The sequence below is a fragment of the Mastomys coucha genome, unplaced genomic scaffold (assembly GCF_008632895.1).
Source record: "Mastomys coucha isolate ucsf_1 unplaced genomic scaffold, UCSF_Mcou_1 pScaffold14, whole genome shotgun sequence".
In the NCBI taxonomy this organism is placed as follows: domain Eukaryota; kingdom Metazoa; phylum Chordata; class Mammalia; order Rodentia; family Muridae; genus Mastomys; species Mastomys coucha.
Genome location: NW_022196896.1, coordinates 1,574,586 through 1,597,670, shown reverse-complemented (window position 1 = coordinate 1,597,670; position 23,085 = coordinate 1,574,586). Strand labels below are relative to the sequence as shown.

The window sequence follows — 23,085 nt, the reverse complement described above, 5'->3', positions numbered from 1 at the left end:
GTCAGTCCCAATGCTCTGACTACCTTACTGAGGAGTCCTTTCTGCATCAGGAATATCCATCCAGTACCAGAGACAACTAGTGGGCTAGTGGTCAGCCCAAGAACACAATCAACAATAGCCCAGTTATTCTACCACAGCAAGCTCTGGATATCCTAACACAGCTGCAGAAGAAGAAGAAAACCTTAAATCCAATCTAATGAAGATGATAGAAACCTTTAAGGAGTAAATGAATAAATACCTTAAAGAAATACAGGAAAATAAAATCAAACAGGTGAAGGAAGTGAATGAAATTGTTCAGAACCTGAAAATAGAAATGGAAGCAATAAATCACTAACTGACAGAATCCTGAATCTGGAAAACCTTGAGAAGAGAATAGGAAATACAGATGCAAACAACACCAACAGAATACAAAAGATGGAAGAGAGAATCTCAGGCATAGGGGATAGGATTGAAGAAATAGACACATCAGTCAAAGAAAATGTTAAGTTTAAAAAGTTCCTAACATAAAATATCTAAGAAATCTGTGATACTATGAAAAGATCAAACATACACATACAAGAAGGAAAAGACTCTCAGTTCCAAGACCCAGAAAATATTTTCAACAAAATCATTAAAGAAAACTTCCCAAACCTAAAGAAAGAGATGCCTATAAACTTACAAAAAGGAAGCTTAGAGAAAAAGAAATAGATTGGACCACAAAAGAAACTTCTCCTGGCACATAATAGTCAAAACACTATAGGTGTAGAACAAAGGACAAATATTAAAATCTGCAAGGGAAAGATACCAAGTACCATATAAAGGTAGAACTATCAGAATTACACTCAACTTCTCAACAGAGACTCGAAAAACCAGAGAGGCCAGGGAAGATACTTTGCAAATTCTAATAGACTACAAATGTCAGGCCAGACATACTCAGTAAAAGTTTTCGTAATCATAGATGGAGAAAACAAGATAATTTATGACAAAACCAATTTTAAACAATATCTATCCACAAATCCCTAAAGAAGATACTAGAAGGAAAACTCAAATCCAAAGAGGCTAACTACAACCTATAAAGCACAGAAAATAAATAACTCCACACCAGCAAAATCAAACTTAGAGAAACTCTCAGTTCTCTTTCTCTCTCCCTCTCTCCCTTTTTCCCCCTCCCCATCTTTCACCACCATCAAAATAACAGGTGGGGGACAGTTGACCATCTTAGGAAAGTTGGCAAGGTTGAGTGAGTTCAGAGATCCTAGAATGCATCTGAGGATGGTAGGCCTCTCCCTGCTCCCTACCAGATTCTAGCCTGGAACATGTTATCACACTCTCCACACAGAGACATGACCAATGGTAATATAGACCAGAACAGAATTCCCATGATAATAAGGTATATAGATGGGCCCTGAGGGTTTAGCCAATAAGTATCCTTTCCCTGACATTCCTTTTTGCAAAAGGTATTTAATCCCTGGTCCACCCTGAGGAGGTAGTATGAACCCATTTTCCAAGAGGAATAATCAATAAAAAGTTTGGAACCAAGGACTGTCTCTCTCATCAAGTACCACCATGGGGAGCATGGAGAAAGCCTTTGTCTACAGAACCATACCACATGTGCAGAATCGTCATTCTACGCCTGAGTACCACCTCTGTTCCTAAAGCCCTGAAACTTCCAGTGGTGTCTGAATGTCTAGGAGTTTGAGAACCCCTGGTCCCGTGATCCTCATCAAAGGCCTGTGGGCCCCCTTCATTCCCAACATCAGGATGTCTAGGATTCAGGGAACCCCAGCTTCAACCTCAGCCTATTTCTCACTCTGGCTAGGGCCCACATCTTAGGCTACATTTTCCCACTCCTTGAGCAGCAATGTATCAGCACTTCCCACAAGCCCAGAACCTGATGGAGGCATAGTATAAAATATAGTCTAGCATTCTTCAATTTGCCTGCCCAAGCTGTGTTCTCAAACCCCAGTGGCAAGGCAGAACACAGGACCACAACAGAAATTAATAATCATTGGTCATTAATACCTCTCAACATCAGTGGATTCAATTCCCCAATAAAAAGACACAGGCTAACAGAATGGATGCAAAAACAGGATCCATGTTTCTGCTGCATACAAGAAACACACTTCAGCTACAAAGACATTACCTCAGAGTAAAGGGTATAACTTTTTCTCATCAAACTTTCTCCAAAATTGGACATATACTCAAAGAAAGCCTAGACATATTAAAGAAAAAAAGAAATAACCCCTTGTATCTCATCAGACAATCATGGGTTAAAGCAGGACTTTAACAACAACAGGAAGTTTACAAACTAATGGAAACAGAATAACTCTACTCTCTAGGTTGGGGAAGAAAAAAAAGAAAAAATAAAGACTTTCTAGAATTCAATAAAAATGAAGGTACAAGTCACTCAAACTTATGGGACACAATGAAAGTGCATAGCACTAAGTGCCTTCATAAAAAAAAAATTGGAGAAATCTCGTAATAGCAATTTAAAAGCACACATAGAAGCTCTAGAACAAAGTGAACAAAACATACCCAAGAGGAGTAACAGCAAGCAGGAAATACTCAAACTCAGGGCTGAAATCAATCAATTAGAAACAAAGAGAACAATACAAAGAATCAATTAAACCAGGAGTTGGTTCCTTGAGAAAATCAACAAGATAGATAAGCCCTTAGCCAAACTAAGTAAAAGGCAGAGAGACAGAGAGACCATACTCAAATTGACAACGTCAGGAATGGAAAAGGGGGCATAACAACAGACACTGAGGACATTTAAAAAATCTTTCCATCTAACTTCAAAAGCCTGCAAAATTGAAATAAATCTAAATGAGATGGATGATTTCTCGATCTATTTCACTTACCTCGATCATCTAAAGAGTTTTAATAGTCCTATAAACTCCAAGGAAATAGAAGTAGTTACCAAAATCTCCCAACAAAATAAAAACTTAAGGCCAGATGATTTTACCAGACATTCAAAGGAGAGCTGATACTAATATTCCTCAAATTAGTCCACAAAATAGAAACAGAAGAAACATTAACAAACTCGTTTTATAAGGCCACACTCACCTGATTTCTAAACTACACAAAGACTCAACAAAGAAAGGGAATTTAGACCAGTTTCTGTCTTAAACATTGCTGCAAAAATATTTGGTATGATACTCATAAACTGAGTTCAAGAACACACCAAAAAACATTATCTACCATGATTAAGTAGGCTTGAATGTCTTCCTCTAAATTCTTCCATTTGGAGAAGTAGTAGTCTGTACTGAAAACTTTCTATGGCCAGTCTCTTGAACCAGGCTGATTTTATTGTATTCTAATACTAATCCTTTTCCCCAAAGATAAGTGTATCTCTCTCATCAGAGAAACCCCTTTTCTGCAGTAGACAGCGATCATTACAAGAAAGCTACAACCAATATAAATGTAGAGAAAAATGACAATGGGGTACCTGCATCCAGTGAATACTGTTTCAATACAACCCCTACATCTAAGTCTCGGGGACCATTACAGAAGACTTGGAAAGACTTCAAGAGTATAGGACCAATACATTTACTGCAAGATAGTCTATTATTTCAACACAGAGGAGAGATTATGGCATCTGGGAAGAGTTGGGAGGAAGAATTGTATAGTGAATATAATCAAAATATAATAAGATTCTAAGAGTTAATAAAATGTTTATTATTAAACAATAAAAATACAATTTCAAACCACAAAAACAAGTTGTACAACCAACTAAGATTTTGACATAAAATCCCAGAAGTTACATATAAGTGTTTAAGATCTATAAACTTTTCTTGATGAAATATCTTGGAAATTAAAGCTACACATAGGAATCTAGCATATATAATATTGAGAAAAAATCTACACACAACCTAAAAACAATGATTACATTTGTATAAATGTAAATGAGACTAAATAATTATTATTGAATCTCAAAAAATGAGTTATTTTAAGAAGGACTGGGATTCATATTGGAAAACATCAAGTGTCATTTCAATGTTTTTGGTCAAGATCTGCTTCCTACTCTGGGTGGTATTGCAGTTTTATAGACATAGTGAGAAATCCATTGAACTATATACTTATGATTTGTGCACTATTTTTATATCTACTTACATATAATGTATATGGGAATTTGATATAAAATTATTGTATATTCCATTAAACAGTAGAAACATCAAGAAAAACCACTTATTCCACTCCATATGTGTGCTCTCCTCCAAGCCTTGAGCAGGCTGAATAGACTTTGTCTTTGCCACAGCCAGCTAGCCCACCTAGGGTGGAGTTTTCCAACCTAGGTGAACTCTATTTTCCTGCCACATCTGCAACTTCCTACAAGGAGCCACTACCTGCTGAGGTGCTGAGCCTATTGTCCTGAAGAGATCCAAGATCCTGACAAGAAGACAAGATCCTGGCATAGTGGGGAATGTCCCCCCACGTTATAAACTCAAACTCACAAGTAAACATTGGGCCTTGATCAGAAACTGTCTTGGTGTCATTCTTTTCCTGCTATCCACCCATTCAGCCCCAACTTTCTTTTCAGGAACTCAGGAACCCAGTAACCTGTGTCCACTGGCAGTTATACATATACTGGCATTGTATTATGTGCTCACATAATGACAATTGTCCCATGTTGAGGGATTTTGAGAATAACACAAATTATTGATATTGGTTAAGAGAAGTTAGGAATTCTGGAGCTTAAAAAGACAGCTCATTCAGTAAAATGAACTCACAAGGACTTGAGTTTGATTCCTAGAACCCAGATTTCAAAATTAAGTAGGGATTCCTGCAAGATGAATCAGGTGGGGTACCTATAGATTTTCCCCTCTTTCTGCTCCTCCAGATCCAATTCCATAGTTGCATCCCCAGCTCTGTAGCAGGTACGAACTGCAGTCTCTTTTCTCACAGACCCTTCCCCAACAGATCACAAAGATCTTCTGCTCCAACCTTCCTTCTCCTAACATATCCCTTTATCTCTGCCTCCAAAACATGCAGGGATATCTTAGAAACCCACAATCTGGGCAGGCCAGGGAAACATGAACACTAACTGAAGACATTCACCACTTTCTCCCTTCCTCCAAACCCAGTGTCCCAGTCTCATTCTTAACACTAAAAAAAAACATCTGCTGTAGCCTTCCTTCTCCCATGTCCACCCCTCCTATGGACCCACAGCAAAACTGGCCATCATCCCAAAGAAATTGAATAAAGATATTCAATACAAGCGCTATCAAAATTCCAACACTATTCTTCACAGATCTTGAAATGTCATTCTTGGTTTTATTTGGAAACACCAAAACAAACAAACAAAACCCACAAAACAGAACAGCTAAAAGAATCCTTAACAATAAATTAGTTGCTTCAGGTACTACCATTTCTGTTTTCAAGTTGCACTACAGAGCTATACATATAAAAGACAGCATGGTATTGGCATTAGAATAGACACATTGATCAGTAGAATTGAATAAAAGACCTACACATAAATCTACACACCTTATGGATATATGATTTTTGATAAAGAATACACACTGGCCAAAAAAATAGTCTTCTCAAACATAAAACAAATACACTGAATCCTGGGTAGGAAATAGCTTTGACATGAGTGACACAGAAAAAAAATTCTGAATAGAACACAATATTGCAGGCACTAAGATAAAAAATTAATAAATGGGACCTCATGAAACTAAAAGCTTTTGTATGTCAAAGTACACTATCATTTGGATAAAGTGACATGCAATAGAATGGGAAATGACATTTATGAATTCTATATCCAGTAGAGGACTAATATCCAAAATGTATAAAGAACTCAAGAAAGTATAAATCAAAAAACCAAATAACCTAACTAAATTTTGGACACCAATCCAAACGAATTTTCAATAGAAGAAGCTCAGATGGCTAAAATCTACTTAGAGAAACATTCAACATCCTTAGCCATTAGGGAAATGGAGATCAAAGTACTTTAAGACTCTTAAATCTATGTTAAAATGGCCAAGATCAAAAACACAAGTGACAATTCATGTTGGTGTGAAAGTAGACTAGGGAAAACAATCATTCATTGCTGATGGAAATTCAAACTTGAACAGACACTATGCGTATCAGAGTGGCAGATTTTCAGAAAAAAAATGGGATGGAAATAAATCTACCTCAACATCTAGCTATACCTCCTTTGGGTAGCTTATATCTAGTGAATGCCTCATCCTTCCAAAACCACACCTACTCAACTATGTTCATTTTTATGCCTGTGGTTCTGAAGAAGCTTAAGTCAACTCCAGCTTTCTTGCTTCAAAGATGATTGTGTCCTTTGTTGTCTCCAAAGGCAGATTTAAATGCTCCTTTACTTTTTTTTTTTTCTGAGACAGGGTTTCTCTGTGTAGCCCTGGCTGTCCGGGAACTCACTTTGTAGACCAGGCTGGCCTAGAACTCAGAAATCCACCAGCCTCTGCCTCCCACATGCTGGGATTAAAGGCATGTGCCACCATTGCCTGTCTCCATTACATTGCTGTTCCCTTTCAGTTCTCTGTGGTTAACTTTCTTCAAGCTCAAAGGTTTATGAGTCATTCAATGAATACAGAAGAATAGCAAACAACTTCCCATTGTGACTTTTTCTGCTTCTTTATTAACTCATTGTCCTACAAGGCTTAACCTCTGAGGCATTCTCTCCCTCATGTCATTATCTAGGTCTAGACAAGTTTCATTGATATTTGTGCTATTATAATTTTTTCTTCTATTCTGAGATTCTAGAAATTTCTAGAAAATGTCTTATTTTACAGTAGATGGTAAATAAGATTAACTTCCAACCCTCTGTGTCACTGATAACTTGAACTTTAGTAGGAAGAATATATATTTTACAACTAAAGAGTATATTGTCATGAACAACTTCGGGCCCTAATAATAAAGATGTAAGGCAACCTATTCAGATCTTCGCAAATCTGCTCTTATAAAGTGTCTGATCTGGTATGATTGTGGAACCTCTTCTTTCCTGAATCAGAGTATTATATACCCATGCACAAGCAACCCTTGCCTCACTTCCAATGCTGACTTGGATTACCTCTCCCCTTACCAGGACACAACATATTCAGCTAAAACCTTCCTTTATGCATTTAAGGCCTTAGGTTGACTCCATTTGTGAATTTAAGGTTAACAATACAGAATTTGAAGATAGTAATAGGTTAATTACTCAGTTTTAAATGTTGTCATAAATTTTATTTTCTATTTTACTTTCATTTTTTTCATATAATATATTCTGATTAAAATTTCTCTTCCTCTACTTTCTCTCAAGCCCTCCCTACCTCCTTTCCTATCCAAATTCTCTCTCTCTCTCTCTGGTTAGGACATAATTGACATATAAAAGGATATATAATGAATAAAATAAGGTAAAACAAAACAAACCAGCATTGTACAAAGCAAACAAAAAAGAAAAACAGCCAAAGGGAAAAAAACACAGAAAACCTGTATAGATGCAGAGACACCCATTTGTAAACACAAAAATCCCATAAAAAAAGAATGCGAAACCAAAATGTATATATAAGAGACTTGTACAATTTAAGCAAAATGCTCTGGCAAAGCATTATGAGACAAAGAATATCCAGAAATGCAATTGAGTATGTTTTGGTTGGAAAATTAATGCTGGACATAGAACCTGCTTGTATAACCAGTAAGACTCCCTTGGAAATAAAACTAATTTTTTCTTGGTGAGCAGTTATGTTGGAGATAGCTTTAGGTTAGGGATAAGAATGTGTTTCTACTTTTCCTTCTGAGTGATGGGAACCCATCTGAGGCAGCCCTGTGCAGGTTACCACAGTCTCTGTGAGGTCCTATGTGTGCCAGTACAGCTGGTGTTTAGAAATCACTGCTTTCTTGGTGCCCTGCCCTCTATACCTTGTCAGGCTTACAATCTTTCTGTCTCCTCTTTCACAGGGCTCCCTGAGCTCTGGGGGAAGGAATTTAATAAAGATGCCCCATTTAGAAATAGAAACGTGTGTTTTCAAGCGCTCTCTCTCTCTCTCTCTCTCTCTCTCTCTCTCTCTCTCTCTCCCTCTCTCTCTCTCTCTCTCTCTCTCTCTCTCTCCCTCTCTCTGTCTGTGTGTATGTGTGTGTGTGTGTGTATGTGTGTGTGTGTGTATATGTGTGTGTGTGTGTGTGTGTGTGTATAATGTCTGGCTGTAGGTTTCTGTATTTATTTCCATCTGCTTTAAGAGGAAACCATATAATGGTGGCTGGGCCAGTGTTACAACTTTTCATTTTTATCTTAGTCTTTTGCAGCCTGCATGCATATATGTATTTGTGTATGCCGTGTGTGTGTGTGTGTGTGTGTGTGTGTGTGTATGGCTGAAGCAGCCTAAATATCATTTTAAGCATCAAGGGGTGGAACTTAAAAACAAAACCACAAAACAAAAATTGTAAATTCCTGAAATATTAAACGATGACAGAAAACAGTAAATCAATATTGTTTAGAGGAAAACCCAAATTTTCTAATATTTACCTATCACCAAAGCTGTTTATGAACATATGTGAAATAATACTCTGACACAGTACTACGATAGTTGTTAATAAAATAGTACATGCAAATGCTTGGATCCATTTCAGCAGAACCTAGAAAGACCCAGAACTCATCTAGTAAAGGCAATTCTTACTTCTGCTTCAATGTGTGCTTCACCTTGCACACAAAAGGGCTCAATTTTTGTTGGTAGTTTTTGAAATGAACAAGTGACATTTATTTTCAGACCTCTTCAGTGTAGTGGGGAAATATGGTTCCTTTTTATTTCAGAGCAGTCCAAGGACCACTTGTGCTTCCTAAAGTGATACCCAAGTCTGCAGTGTTTGAGAACTGACAAGATTCAGTCTTCTAAATTCAACCTAAATTTTCTTTAGAGGTAAAAATATGAAAGGGTAAAAAAGAAGTCAAAACTCCTTGAGCCATCCAGCAATATATCTCAAAATTTAGAAGGCTTGATGTTGTATATAGACATTTAGAAATATTCCTATGAAGTCTAACAGCCTTTTGGCTTCCTGTCAATTGGTTGAAGCCTCTCTTTCCAGGGCTCATGTCCCCGTCACTTTCCTTACACTAGCTTCATTTTAACAGCTTGGAATTCAATCTTTCTTCTCCCTCCATAGATCAAAAACAGAATTCTTGCTGTGTGCTGAGGTTTCTCTAGTATAATAGGAGCAGACATGAGCTAGAAGCTCAAAGGTGTAGCTCAGAGTCAGGTTTGACTGGTGTTCCTCTCAGGACTGACCGCTTTGCTCTATAGTATACAGTCTGTTGTTTGTTTGCAGGTTCCTGTCTACACTGTGAGGAATGTTGATTTTGAGGGAGTTAAAAATATTTATTTAAATGTAATACAGTTATTATGTATTCATTGGATAACTGCGATGATAATTAAAAGTGGATGTTGTCCTTCCTGCTTTCAAATCATCTCACATCTCCTGCAAATAATTTTTAGTCATCTTACAAAAACATTCAGTCTTCAATAGAGTGTAATATATATATATATATATATATATATGTATATGCACACACATATATGTATATGTGTATATAAGTATACACATATACACTGACTGACCCTAGACTACAGAAAGTCTGAAAAGATCAGAGAAATAAGATATCCAGAGAGCCAGCTACCCTCTCATTATAAGAGCATCTCTGTCTCTAAAATCTTAAAGAATGAATTCTACCCTGTTTTCTTATCAGTGTGTGAGTAGATGAATTTACATATTTATAAGCCATTTGTAAGTTATAGGACTGCATGAAAATACACAAGCATCATATTCGGTGCAGTTATCCTTTGGAAAGTAGCCTGCATCTCATCTAAAAGCTTAATGTATCTTAACTACCCCAAAGTGTTGGTTTTATAAATCAGTGTGAGTGGAAACTGCTACCAGCAAGAAATGGATCAGAACACTCCCAGGGAATACTGGGATTCTAGACAATCCACTGATATTCTGACAGTTATTTTTTTTTTTCGTCTGCTAATGCAAGGGTCATATAGTGAGTGTCAAAGAAGGCAGTGCAGTAAAGTATCTTGGATATATTTCTTGGCATGTGGAAAACATGAACTATGAGCTAACCTACTTGTTGTCTTTAAGTTCTTGTCACATGCAGAGGAAACTACTAGAATGTGAACATGCAGTCTCTTCAGTGATGCTTAAGAAATCTTACCAGCCAAGCATAAATCCTACTATAAAATGAGGAAACAAATGTCAACAAATGCAGATATTTTCATGTAATCACATTGCTACTTTAAATCCCTATCAATGTCTAACACTTTGTTTTGTCTTGTTTTGTTTATTACTTTTCCAATACAAAAATTTTTCTTCTTTTTCTTGGGAAAACAAAACTGTATTTATCAGGGACAAAAAACAAAATACTACATGAGCCTAGTCAGATGCAGAATTTATAAAGATTAAATTAATAGAACTAGAAAATGCAGGTTAGTAAGGGCTTGGGGAATTGGTAACTTAGATGGGAGACAGATCAAAGGGAACACAATTCCAGTGAGATAGATGTCTTCCAAATCATATTAAAGTCACGGACTGAATTTTAAAAGCATTTGTCATTTCTAAAATAAAATATATCATGGGACTCTTAGGATTAAAAACAAACAAACAAGCAAACCAACAAAATTAGTGCCAACAGACATCAGGACATAGAAAAGAAAGCACAGCATGGCATCTGTCCACTTACCAATATGGACTGGGCTCCTCATGCTGGTGTCCACCTGTGCTCTTGATCGTAGAACCTCTTTTTATGATTATTTCACTATGCTGCAGAAGGCACAAAGGGGGAAGGGGAGAAAATACCATGATGCTTCAGCACTAGGAACTCATTTAATTTTTTACTGTTTTTAAACTTTTAAAACAATAATAGTGAGTGATCTACTTTATGGGCTTTGGCATTTTCCATTTTGAAGGCAATATGTTGCCATATTTATCCAGAACATGAATTTGTACTTATCTCTATAATCAAGGCATATAATATTTTTTTATTATTTAGTAGAATAAGGCCGACACACCTCAAATCCAAATCCAATGTGAGATACCACGTACACGCATCTATTTTTTTTTTTAATTAAATGCATGGCTTTTTGCAGATAGGGTCTTATTTATTTAGCCTTGGATCCCCTAGAATGTAGGCAGACCATGGTAGCTTAAAGTTCAGAACTCAGCCTACCTCTATCTTCTTAGTGCTGAGATTAATGGCCCTACAAAGTTTTCTCAGTGTGTCATAGCCATCATCACCACTGTTCTCTATGCATACTACTGCACCATTCCCAAAACACATGCTAACTAGTAAATCATGCTATTTACATGTGTTTATATAATTAGATGAGGAAATTTTAAGAGTTACTTCATAAGCAGGATTTCATTTATCAATTAATTGCTATTGTCTACCTTAATAGGATATGTAATATTATAATTACATATGAGTTTCATTAGTATCTACAAACATTTTCTATTATCATCATGGTATGTTAAAATTAGATTCAATATCTAATCAAGAAATTTTAACAACACAGAAAAGTTGCAATCTAGCCAAAAGGCTAATATGATCCATCTAATTTTATTACTCCAGAGATCCACCCTATCCTTTCATTTCTTTCCCTGGAAATTCAAATGTTATCTAAAGCTATTTCTTTGAAAGGAAACAGCCAAGTTGACCATAAGCACAGCACCTTAGCTTTGGATGAGTTTGGAAATTTCAATTTGTTCTGAATAGTTTATTCTTTCTAAGAGCAGATGTGAAAACATTCAGAGAGTTCATGGTGGATATGGAAAAATAAAAAAAATGAGAAATATTTAGAATAAATGCAAAAATATATACTGTATATAGGCGTGTGTGTGTGTGTGTGTGTGTGTGTGTGTGTGTGTGTATGTGTTCCAAATATAAGTGGGGAACCTTTACTCTGAGGGAACATGTATGAAATTTCATGTCCCTGGAATAGTATCTTACAGAAGTAACTGACATGTTTCTGACTTCTTAGGGTTCAGCCTTTTTTCTACCTAGCTTCTTTTTCAAATGTTTCCTTGCTTCTTATCCATTTTTTTAAACATATAACTTTATTTGTTTCTTTAAGAATGAACCTTTCCTTTCAGGCTTCAATGACCTTCAGTAATGTACAATTTGATAGACAGCTGCTAGACTTCCCTGAAGGAAGGACATTGTTGGGTTTATTTCTGACCCATAGAAGCTCCTGCCTCTGGACCTGCTGTAGTTTTCTAAGAAATTCACCTTCATCAATAGCACCACCACCTCTTTTTCATACATGAGTTCCTCCACCAATTGTATCAGATTGGATCCTGAAGTCTGGTTAGCCTATTACAAAAACTGTTAAAGGGCTGTGGAATAAAAGAACTAGGGAACTAAGCTCTGTTTCCTGTCTTTCTTTTTAACTTGGAACATGGAACATGAATTTATTTCATTTTATTTTTTATTTTTGTTCATTAGATAGTCTCATTATTTACATTTCAAATGATATCTCATTTCCCAGTTTCCCCTCCAGGGAAAAAAAACACTCCTGTTCCATCCCCACTACCCTGCTTACCAACCTACCCTCTCCCACTTCCTGGCCCAGGTATTGCCTTACACTGGGACACAGAACCTTCACAGGACCAAGGGCCTCTCCTCCCACTGATGATCAACTAGGCCATCCTCTGCTACATATGCAGCTGGAGCCATAAATCCCTCCATGTGGGACTCTTTGGTTGGTGGTTTAATCTCTGGGATATCTGAGGGTACTAGTTAGTTCATATTATTGTCCCTCCTATGGGGCTGCCAACCCCTTCAGCTCCTTGGGTCCTTTCTCTAGCTCCTTCATTGGGGACCCTGTGCTCAGTCCAATGGATGGCTGTGAGCCTCTACTTCTGTATTAGTCAGGCACTGTCAGAGCCTCTCAGGAGACAGCTATATCAGGCTCCTGTCATCTAGCACTTGCTGGCATCCACAATAGTGCCTGGGTTTGGTGATTGTATATGGGAAGTATTTCCGGGTGGGGCAGTCTCTGGATTGTCCTTCCTTCAGTCTCTGCTCCATAGTTTGTCTCTGCAACTCCTTCTATGTGTATTTCATTCCCCTTTCTAAGAAGGGATGAAGTATCCACACTTTGGTCTTCCTTCTTGAGTTCCTTGTGGTTTGTGGATTGTATCTTGGGTATTCAGAGCTTCTGGGCTAATATTCACTTATCAGGGAGTGCATACCATGTGTGACCTTTACCAATCCTATATCCACTAGAGGGCTAATATTCAATATATACAAAGAACTCAAGAAATTAGACTCCAGAGAATCAAATGACCCTGTTAAAAATGGGGTACAGAGCTAAACAAAGAGTTCTCAACTGAGGAATACTGAATGACTGAGAAGCACAAAAAAAAGAAAGAAAAAGAAAAAGAAAAAAAAAGGTTCAACATCCTTAGTCATCAGGGAAATACAAATCAAATCAACCCTGAGATTCCACCTCATACCATTCAGAATGGTTATGATAAAAATCTCAGGTGACAGCAGATGCTTGCAAGGTTGTGGAGAAAGAATACTACTTCATTGCTGGTGGGATTGCAAGCTGGTACAACCACTCTGAAAATCCGTTTGGAGGTTCCTCAGGAAATTGGACATAGTACTACCAGAGGACCCAATGATACCACTCCTGGGCATATTCCCAGAAGATTCTCCAACATGTAATAAGGACACATGTTCCACTATTTTCCTAGCAGCCTTATTTATAATAGCCAGAAACTGGAAACAACCCAGATGTCCCTCAGCACAGGAATGGATACAGAAAACGTGGTACATTTACACAATGGAGTACTACTCAGCTATTAAAAACAATGAATTTATGAAATTCTTAGGAAAATGTATAGATCTGGAGAATATCATCCTGAGTAAGGTAACCCAATCACAAATGAGTTCTGTTTTCTAACAAAGCCTAAGCTCGATGTATTCAACTGTCTTTCATCCCCAATGTTGCTATCAATTTTACAGATTTTATGAGAATTAAGATTGCTTTTCCTCATAGGTATCATCATCATTATTCTAGATCTCTATGACCAAGAAAAATCTTGCTGGTAGTCCTATCTCCACAGAAATGGACTGTCTAGTGATAAAGTGCATTTTTGTGTACTGCAGGCACTTTGAAAATAGCTCGTATCAAACTAAATGAGGTCTGGTATAAATAAAGAGCCTGAGACATTGCAGATGGCACTTAGGAAGATATTGGTGTGACAGCTAGAAAGATGCAGTGTGACCCTCTGCAATTGATGCTTTGTATCGAGTGTACAGTCTAATAAAATGAGCTGCATCATAGGACTAGTGTGCTCAATGAAATCTGTATTAAGCCTAAATATGAGCTTTGTCTGCTGCTTTAGTGAAAGCCAGAACAAGATAAAAGATCAAACTGTAACTTTAGTCAGATTCATGACACAAAAAACCCCAATGTAATGTGTATTTTCTACTCTAATCAAAGTGAGAATTGAAAGAATATTTATATTACATATGTTGTCTTGCTGTGACATTATTTCAAATACACCAAAGCATGGGTTTATTTTTATTCTAAAAATTTCTGGCATAAGTTACACTTTGATTCATTTTCTAGCACTTTCATAGCTGTAGCTCATTAAATTATGCTTGTATTATGTAAGCTGCCCTGAATATACACTGTTAACCTGAAAGGATTGTAGGATAAAGGGTTATTTTAAATACATCATATTTTTTTCACATAGTCCAATGCAAACAAGCTTACCAGAGAACTTTTCCCACTGCTATAGGAAAGCTTTAGAATCTGGTAAGGGAGATAGGGAGGAAGTGAAGGCACCTCAAGGCAGTAATAGGCTCAGTTCTGTCTATAACCTGGGAATTTAACCAGTTGTGTTGGCACAAGCAGTGGATTCTAGTAGCATAGCCTTTCCTAAAATAGTTTTCACACAAATATGCCAAGTAAGGATCACTCATTGAAGTTTGATTGCCATCTGTTGGGGAATCGTTTAGTGACAGAAATAACCACACAACCTTCAAGTCATAAATGATGTAGATCATCCCTCTATCCCCTGTACACTATGAGGATTTTGTGGTTGACATGATTGTTTACTGAATAACATCTCTGACTATTGACTATATCACACCTTGGTCCAAGAATTGTTCTCTATAACTACTCAATATATACATGGCAGTTCTCCAAATCACTGAAGAAAGCTGTCATGTCTACTCCAGGATATACAGCATCGTTTAGCTTTAATTGCACATCTTGAACACAGAATGATAGCCACATTCCTGATATAACGAGTTTGTAGAAATCTCACTATTCTGGTCACCTTCTCTTGGATATACTTCAATTTATCACAATATGCCATTTGAAAATATACACAGAATTACTTTAAAAATCACATTTACACTCTAGCATAAATAGAACATCCTAAGACAAATGGAAAATTGTTCTGGTTTGTAAAGAATAATGAGGCCTAAAGTTAAAATGATTTCAATTTCCCAAAAGTAGGCAGTGGAAGAACTAAGTGAGAAAATGATTAACATTATAATGGATCATAAGTTGATGTGTAAGATTGATGGTGGAGGTAGAGTGGGGGAGGCAGAGAAGAATTAACAACAGCATGTTGATTATAACCCACAGATATTTCGATAACTTATCACTCTAGCTGTTAAATGTTTAAAATGGTCAAGCCTCTGAGGGGGATGGAAATAATAGTTGACATAGAAAAGGCACATAGTAGTAGTTTTCCACAGGGCTTTTTGTGTAAATGCCTTCCTTTGGTTAGCCTCTGCTTCCCTCCCCTACCTTTACTCAGTGTACCTACCCTTCCCTGCATGAACCTCTGTACCCTAATACGCCTTTCTAAGTTGTTTTCCTATTATTTATCTTCTACTAGCCACTTCTCTTTCAGACATTTCTCCTGGTGGCCATTTCCAATTTCCTAGCTTCTAGAGTTGCTCCAATTTAAACATATAGAATGAAAGATTGAAAGCTAAGACCACATGTGAAAGAAAACATGTGATGTTTGGCTTTAGCCTTTCCAATTTAGAAAGTCCTTACCTATGTCCACACCATGTAGTATATTCTCTACTGTTTCTCTCATCAATTTTAAGTTTACAAGTGTGTTTGAAATTTCTGATCTGTTTTTGCTTGTGTGTTTGTTTTTAATGCAAGGAGAGAAAGGAATGTAGTTTCTCTCTTCCACACACAGATAAACAGCTTTTATAGAACTTTTTGCTGAAGTGTCTGCCTTTTCTCCACTCTGTATTTTTGGACTCTTTGTGAAAAGCCAGCTGGCTTATATATGCGACCTCCATTTTATAACATTGATCCATGAGTCTGTTTTGGTTTTGTTTTGTTTTTGTTTTCCCATGCTATGCTGTCTTTTACTAGAGGTCTGTGGTATAGGTTGAAATCAGGTATGGTGATATCTCCAGCAATGCTGTTACTGAGCAGTATTGATTTGTTAAGGACTCTTTTTTTTTTTTTTTGCCTGTTTCTGTAAATAATAGAGTTGCAATTATAATTGGAATTTTATGGGATTTGTACATTGTTTTTGACAGGATTACCATTTCTAAAATATTCATTTTGCCCTACCATGAGCATGAAATGTCTTTGCATCTTCTGGAAGCTTCCTTCATTTCTTTTTCAATGTTTTAAAATTTTCACTATATAAATCTTTCACTTCCTTACTAATACATATTCCTAACTATTTCTGTAGGATAATGTAAGTGGAATTATTTAATGATTTGTTTCTCAACATACTTTTTGTTGGGGTGTGAGAAACCCACTGCCTATTGTATATTAATTTTGAATACTGCTACTTTGATGAAAATATTTATCATCTGTGGGTGTTTTCTGATGGGACCTTTGAGGTCTTTTATGTGTTGTAAAATATAATCTAAAAATAAGGATGGTTGGTTTCTTCCTTTCTTGTTTGTTTCCCTGTCATTTCCTCATCGTCTTTTGCTGTAGCTAAGACGGCAAGCTCTTTATTAAGAAATGCCAAGAGTAGTAGATCTTTGTGTTTTATTTAAGTGGTCATGCTTCAGCCTTTTTTTGTAGCATTTTGTTGACTGTAGAATTTGTGGACATTGCCTTCTGGTTCAATTTCTTTGCTTTTAGATCTGCCAAGATGTGAGCAAAACTCTAAATCAAATCCTTACTAGCTTACATATTCCTAGCCAGGATAATAAGGATCTTTGAAATTATAAACTAACAAAACCCCTTTCTCCTCACTCTGTCAGATATTTTTCACAATGGTAAAATGTATTTCCATTTTTTTTTTTTTTAGTATTAATACTAACTTGTGAGGATCTGTAAGATCTTTAAAAAATATATAAAATGAAAAGTTTAAAAATATTTAAGGATCTGACAGTACCTGACTAATACAGAAATAGAGGCTCACAGCCATCCACTGGACTGAGTACAGGGTCCCCAATGAAAGAGCTAGAGAAAGGACTCAAGGAGCTGAAGGGTTTGCAGCCCCTTAGGATGAACAACAATATGGACTAACTAGTACCCTCAGAGCTCCCAGGGACTAAACCACCAACCAAAGAGTACACATGGTGTGACACATAGCTCTAGCAGCATATGTATAGCAGACGATGGTTTAGTCAGTCATCAATGGGAGGAGAGGCCCTTGGCCCTATGAAGGTTCTATGCCCCAGGGGAATGCCAGCGCCAGTAAGCGGGAGAGGGTAGGGTGGTGAGCAGGAGAAAGAGGGAGGGAACAAGGGTTTGTTTTTGGTTTATATTTTTATTTTATTTTATTTTTTTATTTTTTTCAGAGGGGAAACTGGGAAAGCAGATATTGTATGACATTGTAAATAAATAAAATGTCTAATATAAATAAATAAATAAATAAATAAATAAATAAATAGGGAATAAAAAATATTTAAGGATATACCAGCCTTTTTGAGAAAAGGGTCCTCACCCTCCAAACCTTATAGTCAACTCAGCAGGAGGACACTGAATTCTGGGGTTAAATTTTATGTAATGCACTTATTTTTATGCAATAAACATAGAAAGAAATGAAAATTTATTTTGAAACCCTAGCTTTAAAATACTAAGCTCATAATTGTATACTAAAAATTGAAACATTTTACTATGCATTTGATGTTAATATATTCTGCGATGATAATGCTAAAAAACAATAGGGTTAAATACACAAATAAGGTGACCTGAGATTGGAGCACAAGTGTGTTGGTTTCTGTGATATTTTAATTCTGTGATTTTGTTTCTTAAATACTCAGTTTCCAAATACTCTGAGAAAATTTGCTTATATTTCATAAAATGCTAACAAGATTGTAATGTTTAAGAAATTAAAATCTGCCATTTTGTAACAAAATTTTTATCATTTTATTATGTTTATTTAATTTTTAATGTTTTAATATATTTTATTATATTCTTCCCCTTCTACCAGTCTTTCCATATCCCCCCTTTTCAACTCATCCAACTTTAAGCTCTTTCCCAAATCAAAGTGCAAAAAATAACTACTGAGTTACTTCTATGTTAGTCAAATATTCCTTAACATGAAGCCTGTTTGGGGATGGATGATATACCCAGTGCCACTTAATTGAAAACAGAATTACCCTTTCCCGGCAGGTGTAAGTAACAGTTCAGTCATTATTTATCCTACTGGCTAGGTTTTCATTCACTTATTCATTCATTCATGTTTTTAAATAATAACAAAATAAAATGTAATAAGCTAAAACAAAATCTAAAAATGTTTAAATAGACCCAACTCTTTGGATCCCCTATCCTAGGTCACTAAATGTTTGAATTTCAAATAATCAACTCTGTAGAGAATTCTGGAAATAAACATTTAGCATCATCACTAAATGGTTATTGACTGCCATTTTCCCAGTGAAAAATAAAGAACAATGTGCACATTATATAGTCATGAGAATCAACTCAGATGCAGAAGAAAATTTAGAACCAAAAGAGAAACCTATAAAAACATCTTTTCTCATTTTTGTTGGTATTCCTATTATTAGTAGTCCCAAATAAAAATCTAAGCATCTTTCAGTAAAGAAATGGAAAAAATATCTAGATTCAGCCAAACCACAAAAATTAAACCAACAGGTCAACAAGCTAAAGAGACTTATAACAAACAAGGAGAATGAGGTAGCAATGGAAAGCCTTTCAGAGAAAAAGAAAATCTCCAGAGCCAGAAGGACTTGATGTAATTCTAGAATATGTTCAAAGATCTACAGTCAATCCTTTTTAAACTGCTAGAAAGAAGAGATGGGGTATTCCCCAACTCTTTCTCCAAAGTTGGTATCATTCTAATAGCAAAACCAGGTAAAGACACCACAAATACTGAAGATCATTTAATGAAACCCCAACACAAGGCACGTGAAGCCTACTTTTGAGTTGCTGATCAGGGTTGTTACAAGACATTCCCAAAATGTACTGCCTATTGCCATTGCTCTTCTTCCTCCAGGCATGAAGGATAAGTCCCTACTGCTGAATATACCATGCACTTCAGACACAAGTTTTGAGACTCCTATCTGGAAATGTCCTGAATCCCTCTTCTGTGAGGACAGGCTTTTATGGTACCAGAAGGCACCATGCAAGCTTGCAAAAGAGGGAAGTAACCAATAGTTCTACACAATTTCGACACCTTAAAAGTGACAAAATTAGCCAGCAAATTGCAATAAACCTAACAGGGCAATAATGGTATGTATACCCCGGCATTAACCAACAGCTCTCTAACTGGACTTAATACCCAATCAAAAATGGGGAAAGCATTCCTGGTACTAGAAACCTAGCTAACTTCCTAGGCTGATTGATATCATGGATCTTTGAGAAGAATCTAAAAACATAATTTTAATTTACTAAAGAAGCATAATCCCTGATTACATTCAAAATACTTGTCCTTATATTCACTAATAAATATAGTTCTCATCCTTCACCAAGAAAACTTCTCTTTGTAACAGACAGAGAACATTTACAGAAAACCACAATGAATCAAAATTAAGAGTGGTAGATTATAAAACATTAAAATTAAACTTATCCCCATCTAGCTTTTAATAAATGATATTCAAACTATGATTTTACTAGGCTGCTCAATTACTGAGAGATTACCCCTGATCTAAATCATTACTGCTAGTCTGGCTACGACCCCAACTGTGCTCATCAAATACTTGCTGTTTAAAATATATATTTGAGAGCTGGATACTCTTCTAGAAGACAGTTTTTTTTAAATCAAAATGTATTCTAACATATGATATTATACAAATTTCTCCTGACATTTTGATAAAGAAAATACAGTTGTTAACAACCTGAATCTGCGTTATGAAACTCCAGGTTATGATAAATACCACTGTGTAATCATATATTGAATTTGAGTTTCCCATTTACTTTAGAAATAGGGTTTCAAAATCACTTTTTGGGGCCCTTAAGCTTCTGAGTCTTGAAATATTGATAGCTGTTAATTATTCCTCTATAGAGAAGATGTTTGAAATGGCTTCAAGTAAAAAGAGCACCTTACTATCATGACTCTGCAATTCAAGCTAACATATAAATGATAGACCTGCATAGGATGCTCAGAATCACAGTCCATCTGCTATACATGTAAGGGTACATGTTGCTTATTTAGAGCTAAGACCATAGTAAAGTTTTGCACTATAACTATGGCCAGTGCCACCAGAAATATTTTGGGTGATTTATTATATTTGCCTCTGAATTCACTTTTGTTATCATGTGGTTGAAATGTATAAGTTACTTTCCTTGATTGTATGACAAAATACCTATTTGATCAAACCAACTTAAAGACAGACATATTTACTTTTGTTCACAACTTTTTTAGTGCAGCCTATCATTGTAAGAAAGACAATTACCCCTACAGTGCAAGACCGAGGTTAATGGAATGATACCACCTACACTAGACCTAGAAAGACTACCAACTTAACTTAATCCAGAAGCCCACTTTCAGACATTCCCAGAGACTTGTCTCCAATTAATTCTAGATCTTATCAAGTTGGCAATCAATATAAACCATCAGAGCAGCCTTTCATTATTGCCTTTTTTTCCAGACTCACAATCAACTATATGACAGAATACCAGAACAGGATGCACAGTTTAAGAAACCATGTTACAAGACTAGATACATGATTCAGCCATTAAAGGCTATACTCACAACCAAAGTGTTTAAGAAAATAGTTGTGGTACAAAGGACAAATAAAGTCAGATATTTTTGTATCTAATGATGATATCAACCATCACAAAAATAGGGCAGTGAGTTATTAGAATTTTTTAGTAGATATAATACCAAATCTTATCCATTTTTATAAGAATATTCTAGATATTTCAGAGTAATGTTATAATAAAAGAAATAATTTATTATAGAATTGACTATCATTCAACTAAAAAATATGTATCCAACCTGTTCCAATACTAGAGTAGTGAATTCATGTGGTGCTATGTTTATTAAATATATATTAATAGATGATTAAGCTAATTATTATGTATATTCAGCTGAATGTACATAATATTTGGGAATCTTACAACAAGGAAACTTTCTCAGAATATATTACAAAATGAAGGAGAAGAAGAATGAATGAAGAAAAGAAGAAACAATGAAGAAAATAAGGAAAATAAGGAAAGACAGACAATAGTAAAGCTTTGATACAAGGAAAGTAGAGATCAATGCTGCAACTTCCATCTAATATATTTTCTAACATCGTAGAAATGATAAAGGGTATGATTCTCAAATAAAAAGAAAAAAATTCCAAAATCAGAACAATAAGATGACAGCAAATGTAAAGACTGCTTAGTACAGAGCAGAAAGAATAAGAAATTGAAAATGTGGTCATATTTCAGAAATCAAATTATCCAGAGCTATAAGAAAGAAAAAAAAAACGTTGAATTCAAAGGAATGAAAATTGGATTAGCCTGAGATATTTTAACATTTGCAAGGGAAGACTGAAGATAAAAGTGTCATGTCTTCAAAAACTCTGAACCCAGAAAATAAATGTACAAAGGTATTTTATGACTTTCTACCTGGGAACTGAACATTTTTTTCTGAAAAAGAAATTGTTCCAAACAAAACAAGTTATAGTCTAGCAAAATGCAAAGAAAGTATAGATAAGTGTAAAGAATCCAAAAAAATATTGTTAAGCAAGTTTGTTATCATTATGCCTTATATGGAAGTTATTTGAAGCATCATATACAAAATATTAGTGGTAAGAAACAATTTATCTTAACTTAGAATTAGCAGGGCATCTGTTCACAGGAATGCATACTGTTTTGTTCTGTCTGGATATGGGTATTGATTCCAAGTAATTTCAGATGTTGACAGAATCATGGAACCAGCACGGATCTGTGCTAGGTCCACTATGTAGCGTATATGTTATGTTTGTGTAACTTGGTGTTCTTGTGGGACTCCTAACAATAGGAGTGTAGGAGGTGTGCTGCTTCTGACACTTTTACCTTCCTTTGAGGCCCTTTTCTTCCTACCAGGTTGCCTCACACGGCCTTGATATGAAGGTGTAATGCCTATTCTTATCATAACTTGTCATGCTCTGTTTGGCTGATGTCTCGGGGAGTCAGCCCTTTTCTGAAGGGAAATGGAGGAGCAAGTGGGAGAAGTGAGGGATCAGAATGTGAGGTCTGGAAACTGATCAAAAGTGATCAGGTATGGTGACACAGGGCTAAAATCCCATGGCTTAGGGGGCAGGGCTTTAAGAACCTGAGGACAGCCTGTTTTACATAGTGAGTCCAGTCTAGCCAGGATAACATAGTAAAACCCTATCACCCCTCCCCACAAATAAAAACAACAAAGTGTAAGTAAAGTCTTAAAGACTATTTTCACCAGAGTGTAACAGGGTAAAGAAATTGTGAGTCGGCACAGCACATGAACAGAGCACAGAACATCCTATAAATCCCACCTAGGTGTAGAAAAGAGCAGCTATAAAAGGAAGCATAACAAGTGTGGAGGAAAGATTATCTAAGCTTAAGTAGTGAATTAATTTATAAAAAAAAAAGTGACCACTGTGATGAGAACATGATTTATTAAATTTCCCCTTTAAAAACAAGAGACTCAATTTCAGAAGACACGCACACACACACACACACACACACACACACAGACAGAGATAGAGAGAGACAGAGATACATAGACAGAGAT

The 23,085-nt window shown here is 36.0% G+C and overlaps 1 protein-coding gene across 8 annotated transcripts in view; it reads right to left on the bottom strand.

Moving 5' to 3' along the window:
• Lingo2 (leucine rich repeat and Ig domain containing 2) overlaps nt 1-23,085 on the bottom strand; it is a 1,215,328-nt gene that overhangs the window by 516,668 nt on the left and 675,575 nt on the right. For 7 of the 8 annotated variants that reach the window (XR_004117723.1, XM_031366384.1, XM_031366385.1 and 4 more), the window contains one exon: nt 10,664-10,743. The exons of the other annotated variant lie outside the window; for it this stretch is intronic. The gene's annotated coding sequence lies outside the window, so the exon portion shown is untranslated. The remainder of the gene's footprint in view (nt 1-10,663; nt 10,744-23,085) is intronic. 8 annotated transcript variants of the gene reach the window in all.